At 50.6% G+C, this 14,069-nt stretch overlaps 1 long non-coding RNA gene across 1 annotated transcript in view; it reads left to right on the top strand.

The window, feature by feature from the left end:
* Positions 1-1,397: 1,397 nt before the first annotated feature.
* The window catches only part of LOC146045875 (uncharacterized), a 127,712-nt gene continuing 115,040 nt past the window's right edge, over positions 1,398-14,069 (top strand). Inside the window, exons 1-2 of the long non-coding RNA XR_014465648.1 lie at positions 1,398-1,999; positions 13,232-13,385. This is a non-coding gene — a long non-coding RNA (uncharacterized LOC146045875). The remainder of the gene's footprint in view (positions 2,000-13,231; positions 13,386-14,069) is intronic.

The following is a 14,069-nucleotide window of genomic DNA, read 5'->3' as shown; positions in this document are numbered from 1 at the left end:
GTGAAGGTATCCGCGTCCCCTTGCGGGGCGCGCTGCGCTCGCCACGCTTCGGGCTCGGTGGCTCACTGCGCTCGCCATACTTTATAAAATCAACTCCACAACGACGTGGATAGTGGGGGTATGAAAAGGTCGTAGGACGCGTACCGCCGCCGCTCGCCACGCTTTGGGTTGGCGTGGATAGTGGAATTAACAAGGTCGACAGCTGTTATGTCGACTAGTGTCATTGTGAACAGGTTTAATAGTGTACCCCTAGACCCTACTAAATTCAGACGCTTTAGCGTCTAAATTTAGATGCCCCCATCTTAGTGGTTTGCAGGGAGTCTGGATTTAGACGTCTAAATCTAGACTTCTAAATTGCTGGGGTGTCCGGTTCAGGGAGTCTCTGGATTTAGACGCTTTAGCGTCTAAATTGCCGTGTTGTCAGCGGTGCGCAGGAGTCTAAATTGCCGGGTTGTCAGCGGTACGCAGGACTGCCTATTTCACTGTGGAACTACAAGTACCACAGTGACCTGTCAGCGCTGGGTGCACTGCTGCTGCCCAGCGCTATGCAGATAACGTAGCTTACATAAGGAAAGCAGCCACGCGCTGCACTGAGAACAGCTAGAGCGGCACGCGCACAGTTAAACAGAGCTTCTGGCAGGCTGCCAAGTTTAAAAGATTCACTGTGCGCGCATTGGCGCCGTGAAACTACACAAGTACCCAGTAATTTTATTGAATTTAAATTTTTATTTATTTTTTGCAAAAGGAGAGGGATACAGAAGGAAGAAATATAAAGGGGGAAGGAACATGACAAAATCACAATACACAATATTGGCTTCCTTGTACACTTTTACACTGTGTGTTCTAGGAGCAGGAGAGATGTGACAGGGGAACCATTTGCAGCCATGAGGCTGTATGTTCTTTAACCCGATCAAACCTGTGCAGTGAAGAACAATTGGCACGAGCTGCAGTGATATAAATGGCTGCAGCCCTGTACTCACAAAGGTAGTACAGCAGCATCCTGCAATGTCCTGGCCAGTCAGGATGGCTACCTAAAAGACGATCGCAACCGCTGCTGACAAGAGTGCATCGACTGGCTGGAGTAGGTGCGGTGGTGCAAATAAGGGAGTACGGAGTGGTATGGCGTGCCTTTAAGAAATATGTTGCCGATACACCGTATCACCTCGCATTCCCTGCTGCGCTTCTCCCACCCCTCTGGCGTGTGCCGCCGATGAGAGGTGAAGGAGAGAGCAGAGCAGCACCACAGGTTCCCCCACCCCTCCAGCACCTCTGCCGTTGCCACTGAGAGACTAGAAGAGTGGAGCGCAGCGCCACAGGCTTTCCTCACCCCTCCAGCGGCTCTCAGCCATTTCAAATATAGTGCAGCTCCGGAGCCAATCAGCCTGGGGTCAGGGGCCCAGGAGGGGCATGAGCCGACATGGTTGGAGGGAGCCCCCTGAGCAACAAGCATGTAATCCCCCCGCCTTGGGCAACAAGGATGTATGTGGCATCCCAGAATTGGGCTACCCCCTTTTTGGTGCCACAGAATCATTGGTGGCCAGGGCTGCCTAAAAATACACAGGATTTCGGGGGGTTGCTAGGCAACCACCCCGCAGCAGCAAGGAGGACAGCAGGGACTTTAGGACCCAGCAAGGTGCTGGGAGAAGCAGGAAGTTAGAGACCTGCCTGTTGCTGGGCAGATTGGAGTGTAACCAGTTTGCTGTGAGCAGTGAGAGGAACCAGGAAGGCAGTCAGTCAGAAGTGTGCCTGAGAGTAAGGAGTAAGCAGCGCGTTACGCTGGGCGTGCTGAGGAGAGTGGTGAAGAATGGAGCAGAGGCAGGACAGAGCAGCCAGAGAGAGACCTCTGCAGCAGCTTCCCAGTGGTGGTTGTTGGTTGGGAGAGAGGGAGAGAGAGAGCCTGCAGCCCACACTCGTGTAGAGGAGTCCCCGCACAGCAGGACACGCACAGATCCTGTGTGTCCCCAGAAAGCCCTGACAGGAGTCAGCAACAGATGTGCAGGTACCCTGACAACACCCCACATACCAGTTACCCATCTCACCTTCCCCAATGGCCTTGTGGCCTGTCCTCTTTTTCTGCCACAAGTTAACCCAGCACAGTGCCATTTTAGCCTGAGGCACGGCCCAGCATACAGGGACTGCCTTTACCCTCACCCTTCCTTACTTGGAACCGGATAACCCATTTATTCAACCAAGTGCCTTTGACTAGCCAGAACCCGGACCCAGGCCTTTTCTTCAGCAAAGTCCCTTTTCAATGTTGGCATTGTGCCAAAATTACAGACACCTCTTTTGCCTTGGATTACAAATCCCATTACTAGCTGTTTAAAAGACACGGTGCACCTAGGCCAAACAGGTACCTTATTTCTGGAAATACTGTAACTGCGCAGTTCAGGGACTCGCTCTTTTTAGCCTGGACACTTATGGCTATTTATGCAAGGTATAAGTACTGCATACTATGTTCATTCATGTGAAAGCTATTGCATGTCTTGTTTGATGATTTGAATTGGTTACACGACAGTATACCGTGCGAATTGCGGCCTGCAGGTGTTACAGGTGGCCCCATCGCGCACGATATCTTCTTTATAGAATATCTTTATTCTTTCATCTCTAAATTGAATTTATTGTTGAACAGTGTATTGCATTTACTGCAGTGTATTGTGCGAAGTGCGGCCTATGGTGCCACAGTGACCCCATCGCGCACAATATCATGAGGGAGAATTGTCTTTTTTCATAAACTGCCAATTGTTATCATTGTTATTGCATTGTTTCGTCATTTTCATAGCGGTGATTCACAGTCCTTTTCGCTTCAAAAATAAATCCTTTTTGATCACCGTCCTCACGTGTGTTGACCATTCTGTGTGGTTGTGTTGGGTATTGTCTTCCCATGGTGCCTTTGTCCCTCCGCCCTCTGAATTGCAGGCAAGTGAAGCAGTCAGGTAGCAGCCAAGCAGTGCCGAGAGGAGAACAGGAACATCAGGTAACGGTCACACACCTGCACGTAGTCTGACAACATCACATGTAAACCCTTTTCCATCCCCTGGGCAATGAATGTGTAATCACCGCATGGCAATGAGCATGGAACCCCCCATGGCAGCAAGCATGTAATCCTCTCATGGCAACAAACATGAAACCCCCTGTGCCAACAATCACAAAACTCCTGGCATCGAGCACGCAGCTCCAGGCATCTAGCATGTAGGTAAGCGGCACTTATGTGACATAATATGTAATAGGCATTACGGTGTGTGACATAATGACATGTAATGGGCATAATGACATGTGGTTTAATAAGTAATGGGCATTAACGTGTGGCGCATAATGTGAAGTGGAATTTACGGTGAGGGATATTATGTGTAATAGGCATTACCTTGTGGGGCGTAATGGGCATCACGGCATGTGTCATAATGTGGCCATGCCCCTATTGTCCTGTAAACACTCGTTTAGTTTCATATGACCACGCCCCCTCATGACACATGGCCACACCCACTTTTGGCACACTCTCTTAGAGTACCGATAAAAAATAATTTCTACTTGCGCCACTGGGTGGGTGCCAGAGGGCAGAGGAAGTTCAGAGATTTGCCAGTCTCTGTGGAGAAGTCTGCCCTGATTCAGAGGAGCTGTCTTGGTGCTGAAAGAGGATCAGACGTACAGGTCTGTAACTAGACTCCCTTCATACACTTCAGAGATTACTAGACTGCTGGATGACAGGAAGTTTATTGTCATTAAGTCCTAAAACAGCGCAGTTGGAGGCTGATTCAGGATCGCGCGTATCTATCTGAGGGGGTGATTCAGGAGTGATCGTCTCCAGTGTACTGATGGTGCTGCTCTGCGCATGCTTATGGCCAATTATACGCAAGTGTAGGGCCGCTGTGCGAACGCTTTCGACACCTGTCAAAGGTGAGGTGCTTGCACGGGTAGGGGAGGAGGCGGCAAAGGCCGGAGCATGGGAACGTTCAGCGTTTTATAAGCGTCCCCATGAAAACGCTGGCCGTTCCCTGGGAACGCAGGCGGGCTGGCGGCTGACTCAGTTTATATATTAAGAGGAGAGAAATCATTTGATGGCCGCATGTGAGGGGATATGTTCGCGTACATCCCCTCACATGTTACCGATAGGATTCGGTGGCAGGGGGCGCGAGTTATGCCACTCACTAAGCAGCAACTGACCACTGCTTAGCGAGCGATACTGAATCAGGCCTTGAATTCGGAACCAGCCCTGATGGTCGGGGTTTGCGCATTTCTGCGCATTTCCAATCCCTGACACCGAATGACTTTGGCGGGTCGGATTGGGGGGGAGGGGATATGTATCCCCAGTCCCCCCTCTCTGAAAGGGTCCCCGTTCAAACCAGCTGACTTTTTATATATATATATATATATATATATATATATATATATAAAATAAATACTTGAATATTGTAGCGCTGAGAGTATGTGAAATTCAATGAGTCCAGCAACACCACCTGAGATTAACTCAGGGGAACACGGGCACCAAAGTCCTTTTAAGGGCTGCAGCTCAATCTTCCAACAAGCTCCTGGATTCAGCGGAGAAACAATCTGGATAAAACAAAGGAATGGGAAGAGAGCGCTTCCTGGTGTATTAAAAGAGATTTATTGGACACCAACACGGTAAAATCCCAGGTACAACAACAGTTTGCCCGTACCTGTAGTAAAGACACTGTGGGCTGGCTACCACACGGCTTAAACAGTATAACCAAAAACGACAGGCTGCTCACACGGTCCGTGCTGTAAGTTGCGCCGGGTCTCAGTGGCGTGCTGACGCTGGATTGCGCCGCAAGGAAGCGGGACACCGGTAGGCGAAGAACAGACGTCCGAGGAGACGCAGGAGAGCAGGAACGTAGCAAGCCACGCCCTGACGCGTTTCGTCACTGGGGACTTCGTCAGAGGCTATTGCTAACGTTCATGCTCATTACATACTACACAACTGCCAATCACAGTGCGAGGGCCCGACTCGTCTGGGCAAATGGGAAAGCAGCTGGGGAATCCACAGCTGTTTGTTAATAGATGCAAAAAGCCGTCTAACAACTAAACGGAATATGTAAAAAAACATATTTAAAAAATAGGCATTATACCTTATACCAAAAAATGCATCTATAGTACATAGAGCATATAAAAAATTAGAAAATTGATAATCATAAAAACGGCCGCTCACGTATATTGGCAGCTGTAAAATACAATAAATATTACATAAAAAACAATTTTAAAAAATACCACATTAATTCATAAACATGTATGGCAATGAGGCAATAAACATCTCATAGAAAATCACCAATTAGTAAAATGCACATACATTGTCGACACAGCACAAAGATCGACCCAATACAGTCAGTTAGGTAAAGTACAACTTATTAAGCAGTAGTTAGTGAATATTGGACTTCACAACATAACCAGAGGCTCTGAACACATACAATTAGTTGATGAAAGGGGTAATTTCGTACCCCTCATTCAAACCATGGGGGACCAGCGTATTGAGGGTCAAAATCCATGACGTCTCACGCTTAAGTAAGAACTTTTCCATATCACCCCCTCTTTTGGGTTGCTGTATTCTTTCGATACCTTTCACACGTAAGCTTGAAGGGTCACAACCATGTACTTCTTTGAAATGTCGGGATACCCCATGGTTTGTGACCCCATGCTTGATGTTTCTAATGTGTTCAAGAATACGGGTCTTAAGGCACCTCTTAGTTTTCCCGACGTACCTTAAGCCACATCCACATTTAAGAAGATAAACTACAAAGACAGAATTACAGTTAATGAAATCTTTGATTCTGCAATCTGAATCCCATATGTTGGGACCCTTTTCAACAAAGGGGCATACCTTGCAACCATTGCAAGGGAAGCTACCCTTTATTGACAAAAAAGTGTCACTAGGAGCCCGTGACAACAGACTTACTAGCTGACTTTTAGAAACCATAGACTTGACTGTTTTTGCACGTCTAAAAACAATTTTTGGCCATTCTGGTAAATGATTGGCCAGTATTGGGTCCAGCTTTAAAACGTTCCAATGTTTCCTGAACATCGAATGCAGTTCTTTATCCCCATTACTGTACTGTGTTGTAAACATAGCGTCATAAGAAGTACTAGTATTTGGGAGAGGGGGAGCGTCATTTTTAGTGACCAAGAGATTTCTCCTGTCTAGGTTTTTGGCTCTTGTTAATGCTGATTTAATGATGCTTTCAGGGTAACCTTTCTCTCTGAACCTCTCGGTATAGATGGAGGCTTGATCATCAAAAACCGCGATGTCGGAACAATTTCTCCTCAACCTGAGAAATTGTGAATAGGGAATATTATCACGCCAGGGACCATAATGGCAACTCCTATAATCTAGGTAGTTGTTGGAATCAACCGCCTTGAAGTAGGTAGATGTTTCAATACATTCAACAACAGGAAATTTTTCAACACTCAATAATATGTCAAGGAATTCGATCTTTTTGTGCTGAAAGTTAGAGGTAAACCTGAGATTGTGTTCATTAATATTGATATAAGCCATGAATTCATTAAATATCAATTCATCACCCCTCCATATATATATATACAGCTGAGCTGTGGGGAATACATGGAGACAGTTTTGGGTGTAATGTTGTAGAGTTTCAGATAGGTGGCGCTGCAGCGCACAGTTCCTCGGCTTTCAGGCAGCTCCTCTCTCTACACCTCACAGGGCTGTGAGATGGAGCTGCTTCTGTCCTGGTGAGGCTGACTCCCCAGGTATGTGTGCTTTGTTGTTGGTGCCAGCAGAAGGGGCATAGGCAGTGGGGTGAGGAGTGTAAGAACCATTAATACATCACTGTATGCTGGCCCAGTGAGCACTGTGATGTCTTGGTAGCAGCAGTGGGTGTGATTGCTTGTGGGGCTTATTTGCTTTAATAATGTCTATAGCTTGTGTGTTTTTATAAACATAGTGTGTGTTTATGCCACATGTGTATGCATGGTATGTGTGTGTGTGTGTATGTCCTGTGTGTATGTATGGTATATGTGCATATACATACCCTCCAACTGTACCGAATTTGCCGGTACAGTACCGTTTTTGAATGGTCTGTACCGGCAAATAACAACTGTACCGAATGTACCGTTTTTCCCAAATATACTGTTTTTTTTTCTGACTGTCGTCCTCTTCCTGGCTCCAGAGGCTGTGGTGCGCATCCTCCTCCTGGCTGAGGCTGACAGTCAGTGGTGCGCACTGCGCAGCGCTCCCTGGGCAAAGCACCCGTTCCCAAGGGTGCATTTCGGGTCCTAGGCCAGCGTGCGACACGTTATGACGTCACACATCGCGGACCCGGTGCACTCAGGGGACAGGGTGGTTGTTGCTGTGCACCCAGGCTGGGGTGAGCGAGAGCAGCGTGGGGTATGTCTCTGTGCAGCCGGGGTGAGTGAGAGCAACGTGGGGAGTGGCGGCTGTGGTACAGGGGTATGTCTCTGTGCACTGTGCAGCCAGGCTGATGTGAGCAAGAGCAGCGTGGGGAGCGGCGGCTGTGGTACGGGGTATGTCTCCGTGCAGCCAGGCTGCGGTCAGCACTCTTTCTATGCTTGTGACGGTGATGGCTGCTGGAATATTGTAAATAAGTAAAATGTATTCATTTTTCTGTATGCAATAATTTTTCTACATTTTTAAAATGCTCAGTACACATTTGAAAAGGGGGTGTGGTCACGCCCACTTTACCTGTGACCACGCCCCCTTTTCGTATGTGTACCGATTTCTACCAATCAAATGTTGGAGGGTATGCATATATGCCCTGTGTATATGTATGGTATATGTGCATACAGTATATGCCCTGTGTCTATGTATGGTATGTGTCTGTGTATGCCCTATAGGCTATGTATATACATATATATGTATGTATACTCGTATACTATTTATGAGGATGACTGGTGGTGTAGATGCCGGCAGTCAGAATACAGATGCCATCATCCTATCCCTCCTTGCTAGTGCCTAACCTTCCTGCCCCACAGCCTAACCCTAACCCCCCTTCTTTCTAGTGGCCGAACCCTCCTGCCCACAGCCTGACCCTAACTCCGCCACTATTGCCAAAACCTAATTTTCTTCCAGCCTGACGCTGGCCTGCCCCACATACTTATGATTGGGATCAGGGGGTAACTAGAACTTTCAGGGCCCAATAGCAAAATCTTGAAATGACCTCCAACCACCACCTTTGTCACTACAATGCTTTTATGGGGGGTGAGTGCTAAAAAAAGAAGGTGGAGAGGGGGAGACAGAGAGCAGCAGGAGTGAGATAGAGAGGGGGTGAGGTGATGGGCGGGCGAGAGCTGGTGAGGTGACTAGGGATGATGAGGGGGAGGAGAGGATGCAGTTCAGGGGTGAGGTGACGGGGGCGAGAGGTGGTGAGGGGAGAGATTGTTTGGGGGTGGCAGGGATAGAGTTGGTGAGGTGATGTGACGAGGTGAGGTTACAGGTGGTGAGGTGACTAGGGATGATGAGGGGGAGGAGAGGATGCAGGTCAGGGGTGAGGTGATGGGGCGAGAGGTGGTCAGGTGACATGGGATGATGAGGGGAAGAGAGGATGCAGGTCAGGGGTGAGGTGACGGGGTGAGAGGTGGTGAGGGGAGAGATTGTGAGGGGTGTGGCAGGGATAGAGTTGGTGAGGTGATGTGACGAGGTGAGGTTACAGAGGGTGATGGGGGAAGAGGAGAGGATGCATGTCTTGATTTCACTAGCAATGGAGGGTCTTACATTCACAGCGCTGGCAGCCGCAGGCCTCCTCCTCCTCCCACAGCTGCAGTAACTTTTCTCCTCCAGTGCTCCTGCAGCCGCTGGGTCTTCTCCGTCCCCTGCTGCCACAGTGACTCACATGTCTCCTCAGGTGCCGGCAGCCAGATGAGAGGGGGTAAGGTGACATGCCGCCACGGTGCTACTGGTCTCTTGAGAGCCGGCAGCCAATGGGCTTCCTGCTGCTCCCACCCACCATAGTGACAGAATTAGTCCTCATATAGGATCCTGCAGCCGCTGTGTTTCCTGCTCCCACCCGGCGATGAAGGGGGGAGTAACAGGACAGTGGCGCAGCCTCTGCCAAGGCGGCACTACTATTTTAAAAAAAAAAATCAACTTAAAATAGGGTGTAGGGGATTGCCCCCGTGCCCTACAGCAGTTGCATCCTCTGCACCCTCTGTAGTTACCCAACTGATTGGGAGGTCTGCATTGATGTTCTGACTGCCGGCATCCCATTCCATCCCCCTGCTGAGGGACAGGAATGAATTCAGACCACGCATGGCAGTGCAGTATTAAACCATTATATTACATTGCATTTATTAAACAGCATATTTGCAACATTTCTGGGTCACACAGGCTCTAATATGTCAATAAAAGATATGTATGTGCACACACACACATGCATACACACAGGGCCGCCAAGAGAAATCCTGGGCCCCGGAACAACAACTTTGTGGGGCCCCCACGGACAGTGCTCCCCGCACACTCTGCGGACCTTGTTACAGACACAGAGCAACCAGCCATCCACCTTCCACCTTGGAACGCAGTGACCTGGACATGGGTGGGGAATCAGGTCTGGGATTGCTGGGCTGGAGACATGGCACTGGCACCTGTTGCTGCTGGTGGCAGCTGGGATGGGAATGTGGGGAGTGGGGCGGGCTGGATTCTGCAGAGTGGGTGGTACTCCCGAGGGAGGTGGCCTCTCTCTGACTCAGCTCCTCCTGGAATCCAGGGACTACCTACCCTAAGTATTCTCTTGTCGCTGAGCCACGGTAAGCTCCCAAGTCACGTGGCTGGCTCTCAGCAGACCCTGTAGTCGGAGAGAGGAAGGACCTCTGGGATGCTGCTGCCCCCACGTTCACCCACATCCGCACTCCCAATGCCGCTGATGAAAAGCTGACTCTGGCGCACTCAGACCCACCAAATAAAAAAAAATGTGTGTCCAGACCGGGGCCCCCCTGACGGGCCCGGGTAAATTGTACCTGCTCCCCCTCCCTCTCGGCATCCCTGCATACACACACACACACATGCATACACACACACACACACACACACACATACATATACACACACACACACACACACATGCATACACACACACATGCATACACACATACATACACACACACATGCATACATACACACACATGCATACACACACACACACATATATACATGCATACATACACACACACACACACATGCACACATACACACATATACACACACACACACACACACACAAATTTGTAATATGATTTTAATGTTAGACCTCAGGGCCCCCCTGTCAAAAGTCCCCTGGGCCCTCCAGAGCCTTAACCCAGCTGTGTGCGAGGGGATATGTGTGTGAGTACACTCCCTCGCATGGTACTGACGGAGCGTTCGGATGGTTGTTATGAGCTCGCCAAGCAGCAGTTGACCCCTGCTTACCGAGCCTTGCTGAATCAGGCCCTTAGTGTGAATTGCTGCAATATAAACTACCAGACAATTACACTGAGGGGAGTGCATAGCTATTTTAAAAAGATTCATTAGGGTCGTACCCACGTGACCTAGGTAACGCCCATTACGACGCCTGCAGGTAACACCTCATAGCCCACAAAAAAAAAAGTAAAACCATAGATATACACTCTCCCGCCCCCATGCTTTAGTGCCGCACATTGCCCCGCTGCTGGCCGCTGCCCCGTCACTTCCTCGAGACCTCACCATACGTATACAGTAACATATATCAGTTCCTGACCGTCCCCGGTCAGCGGCAGTGCCTGCCGCACAGTGCCCAACTGCTGGATGCACCTGCCTCCTCCTGCCCGCTGTCCTCTTCTCTCATCGCTGCCCCACCTCCTCCCGCCCTGCCTCCTAGGGCGTAGGTGTAGATGGGCAGGCTGACATGGGGGGAGAGGAGGATGCTGCTAGAGCAGGGGTGTAGGTGGGCAGGCTGACATGGGGGGAGAGGAGGATGCTGCTAGAGCAGGGGTGTAGGTGGGCAGGCTGACATGGGGGGAGAGGATGATGCTGCTAGAGCAGGGGTGTAGGTGGGCAGGCTGACATGGGGGGAGAGGAGGATGCTGCTAGGGCAGGGGTGTAGGTGGGCAGGCTGACATGGGGGGAGAGGAGGATGCTGCTAGGGCAGGGGTGTAGGTGGGCAGGCTGACATGGGGGGAGAGGAGGATGCTGCTAGGGCAGGGGTGTAGGTGGGCAGGCTGACATGGGGGGAGAGGAGGATGCTGCTAGAGTAGGGGTGTAGGTGGGCAGGCTGACATGGGAGGAGGATGCTGCTAGAGCAGGGGTGTAGGTGGGCAGGCTGACATGGGGGGAGAGGAGGATGCTGCTAGAGCGGGGGTGTAGGTGGGCAGGCTGACATGGGGGGAGAGGAGGATGCTGCTAGAGCAGGGGTGTAGGTGGGCAGGCTGACAGGGGGGGGGGGGGAAGGAGGATGCTGCTAGAGCAGGGGTGTAGGTGGGCAGGCTGACATGGGGAGAGAGGAGGATGCTGTTAGAGCAGGGGTGTAGGTGGGCAGGCTGACATGGGGAGAGAGGAGGATGCTGCTAGAGCAGGGGTGTAGGTGGGCAGGCTGACATGGGGGGAGTGGAGGCTGCTGCTAGAGCAGGGGTGTAGGTGGGCAGGCTGACATGGGGGGAGAAGAGGCTGCTGCTAGAGCAGGGGTGTAGGTGGGCAGGCTGACATGGGGGGAGAGGAGGCTGCTGCTAGAGCAGGGGTGTAGGTGGGCAGGCTGACATGGGGGGAGAAGAGGCTGCTGCTAGAGCAGGGGTGTAGGTGGGCAGGCTGACATGGGGGGAGAGGAGGATGCTGCTAGAGCAGGGGTGTAGGTGGGCAGGATGACATGGGGGGAGAGGAGGATGCTGCTAGAGCAGGGGTGTAGGTGGGCAGGCTGACATGGGGGGAGAGGAGGATGCTGCTAGAGCAGGGGTGTAGGTGGGCAGGCTGACATGGGGGGAGAGGAGGATGCTGCTAGAGCAGGGGTGTAGGTGGGCAGGCTGACATGGGGGGAGAGGAGGATGCTGCTAGAGCAGGGGTGTAGGTGGGCAGGCTGACATGGGGGGAGAGGAGGATGCTGCTAGAGCAGTGGTGTAGGTGGGCAGGCTGACATGGGGGGAGAGGAGGATGCTGCTAGAGCAGGGGTGTAGGTGGGCAGGCTGACATGGGGGGAGAGGAGGATGCTGCTAGAGCAGGGGTGTAGGTGGGCAGGCTGACATGGGGGGGAGAGGAGGATGCTGCTACAATGGTAGAGTGGGTGAAGAGTCTGGAATGTAATAGAAGGACTTGGAATGGGTACTAGGGGCCGTTGTGCAGTTTATGAAGAATCGGCTGATATGCAAATTCGCAGCCACGTGATCAGGTCTGAATTACCCCAAGGAGATAGGGTGATACTCTATTGATGTCTTTTATCACGCTGTTTGTGCTCATTAGGATTAGGTTTAGCCACGCAAAGCCACTGGTCACTTATTTCAGCCCGTCCCTCCCCGGCCGGTGTGAGCTGAAATGCCCACTCCAGCGGCCAACAACGCACCGGATGGAGGAACTGTATTATAATCATCTTCTAATAAATCTGTATTTTAGTTGGTTTAGCATCTGTTCTATAAGGAGACCCTGGTGTCTGTATTTCCCCCGGAATGCCCTGTATACTATCTGATCACTCTCCCTCTCAGGGTTGGTCTACTTGGGCTACTTCAGGTGGGTACAACTAGTTGCTTGGATGGAATAAAAATCTGGCACTGGATGGGAGCAAATGTAATATTTACTTCAAAAATTTGCTCCCAATATCTGGAAAAGGACAAAAACTGTCGCTCAGACACGGTACAGTAGTTGGACCTGTTTGATTTAAACAATTTGACTTAATGTTTTAGTCAGTTTTCCTGGGTTTGTGAGCACATTTCTGATTGTCCTTTGTTCCCATCCAGTACCAGATTTTTACTCCCTCCAAGCAACTAGTTGGATGGTTGGAGGAAAGTTGGTCTGATGTGTGGCCAGCAGAGAGCTCAATATACATTACACGGTTCCCAGGCGTCAGCTCATCGCTCTGACTATTCTTCACCTGTTACATTGGCCGGCGGCTATAATCAGTTTCCAGCTTATTTACAATGTGATCGTTCCACTACGTTGAATTTCATATATTGTTTTATACAGTATCTGCTCCACGCTTTACTATTATTTGCATGTCATGTAATACATAGATTTAACAGCATTTAATGTATGATAATTGCGAAAAAGACATTTCAGGGCTCAGTCAGAGAAATGATATCAGTGATTCCCCCCTTTTCTTAGACTCCAATCCATGCTGGTCCGCACTCCCGGAATGCACAGGGGACTCCGGAATTTAGAGGCGATGTTCTGACTTCCAGAAGTGCATCCCGTTACATCTGCTGGAATTCCCTCACCCCCTACACCTGGTATCCCGGAGGGCACCATTTAATAGCAGGTGAGTATGTGATCACTTCCTGTCTTGTAATTTACATATAGGGGATTATTCTGGTAGATTCGCAAGGCTGTAAATTTGCCGCGTTGTGATTACACCAAAGCCCGCCTTGTGAATGGTTGGCTCTTGCAGTAACATCCACAAAGTAACATCCATTCGCAGGCCAGGGGGGAACGGCCACATCTTTTGATGGTTGCCGACCATTGAAGGATGTGGTGCGTGCATGCAAATAAAAGTGACTTTCAAGGCACTTACATATGTGGGCACACTCCCATATGCTAATGGGGCCACCCCCGCCCGCTGTCCTGGTTGCGTATGCACAGTGCCACCACCATTCCCTGCGTGGCAACCAGAATAAGGGCCATAATGAGTTTTACAATTTCATTTGCTGGAGTGTAAGTAGAGATTTGTCGGTACTCTTTACTTAGAACGGCGCCCACGATTTTGATCGTGGGCATCGTTAGTAAAAAATCTCGTCGGCGTGGAGTTGAGAATAGAAAGCCCGAAGCGTGGCGAGCGCAGCGAGCCCCGCGAGGGGACGCGGACAGCTGTGAAGCCCGCGAGGGGACGCGGATACCTGTGAAGGTATCCGCGTCCCCTCGCGGGGCTCGCTGCGCTCCCCACGCTTCGGGCTCGTTGGCTCGCTGCGCTCGCCACACTTTCTATTCTCAACTCCACGCCGACGTG

This window comes from Crinia signifera, chromosome 11 (assembly GCF_055691185.1).
Source record: "Crinia signifera chromosome 11, ASM5569118v1, whole genome shotgun sequence".
Taxonomy (NCBI): Eukaryota; Metazoa; Chordata; class Amphibia; order Anura; family Myobatrachidae; genus Crinia; species Crinia signifera.
Note: the sequence above shows the minus strand (reverse complement) of the source record. Positions and strands in the feature narration are given on the sequence as shown.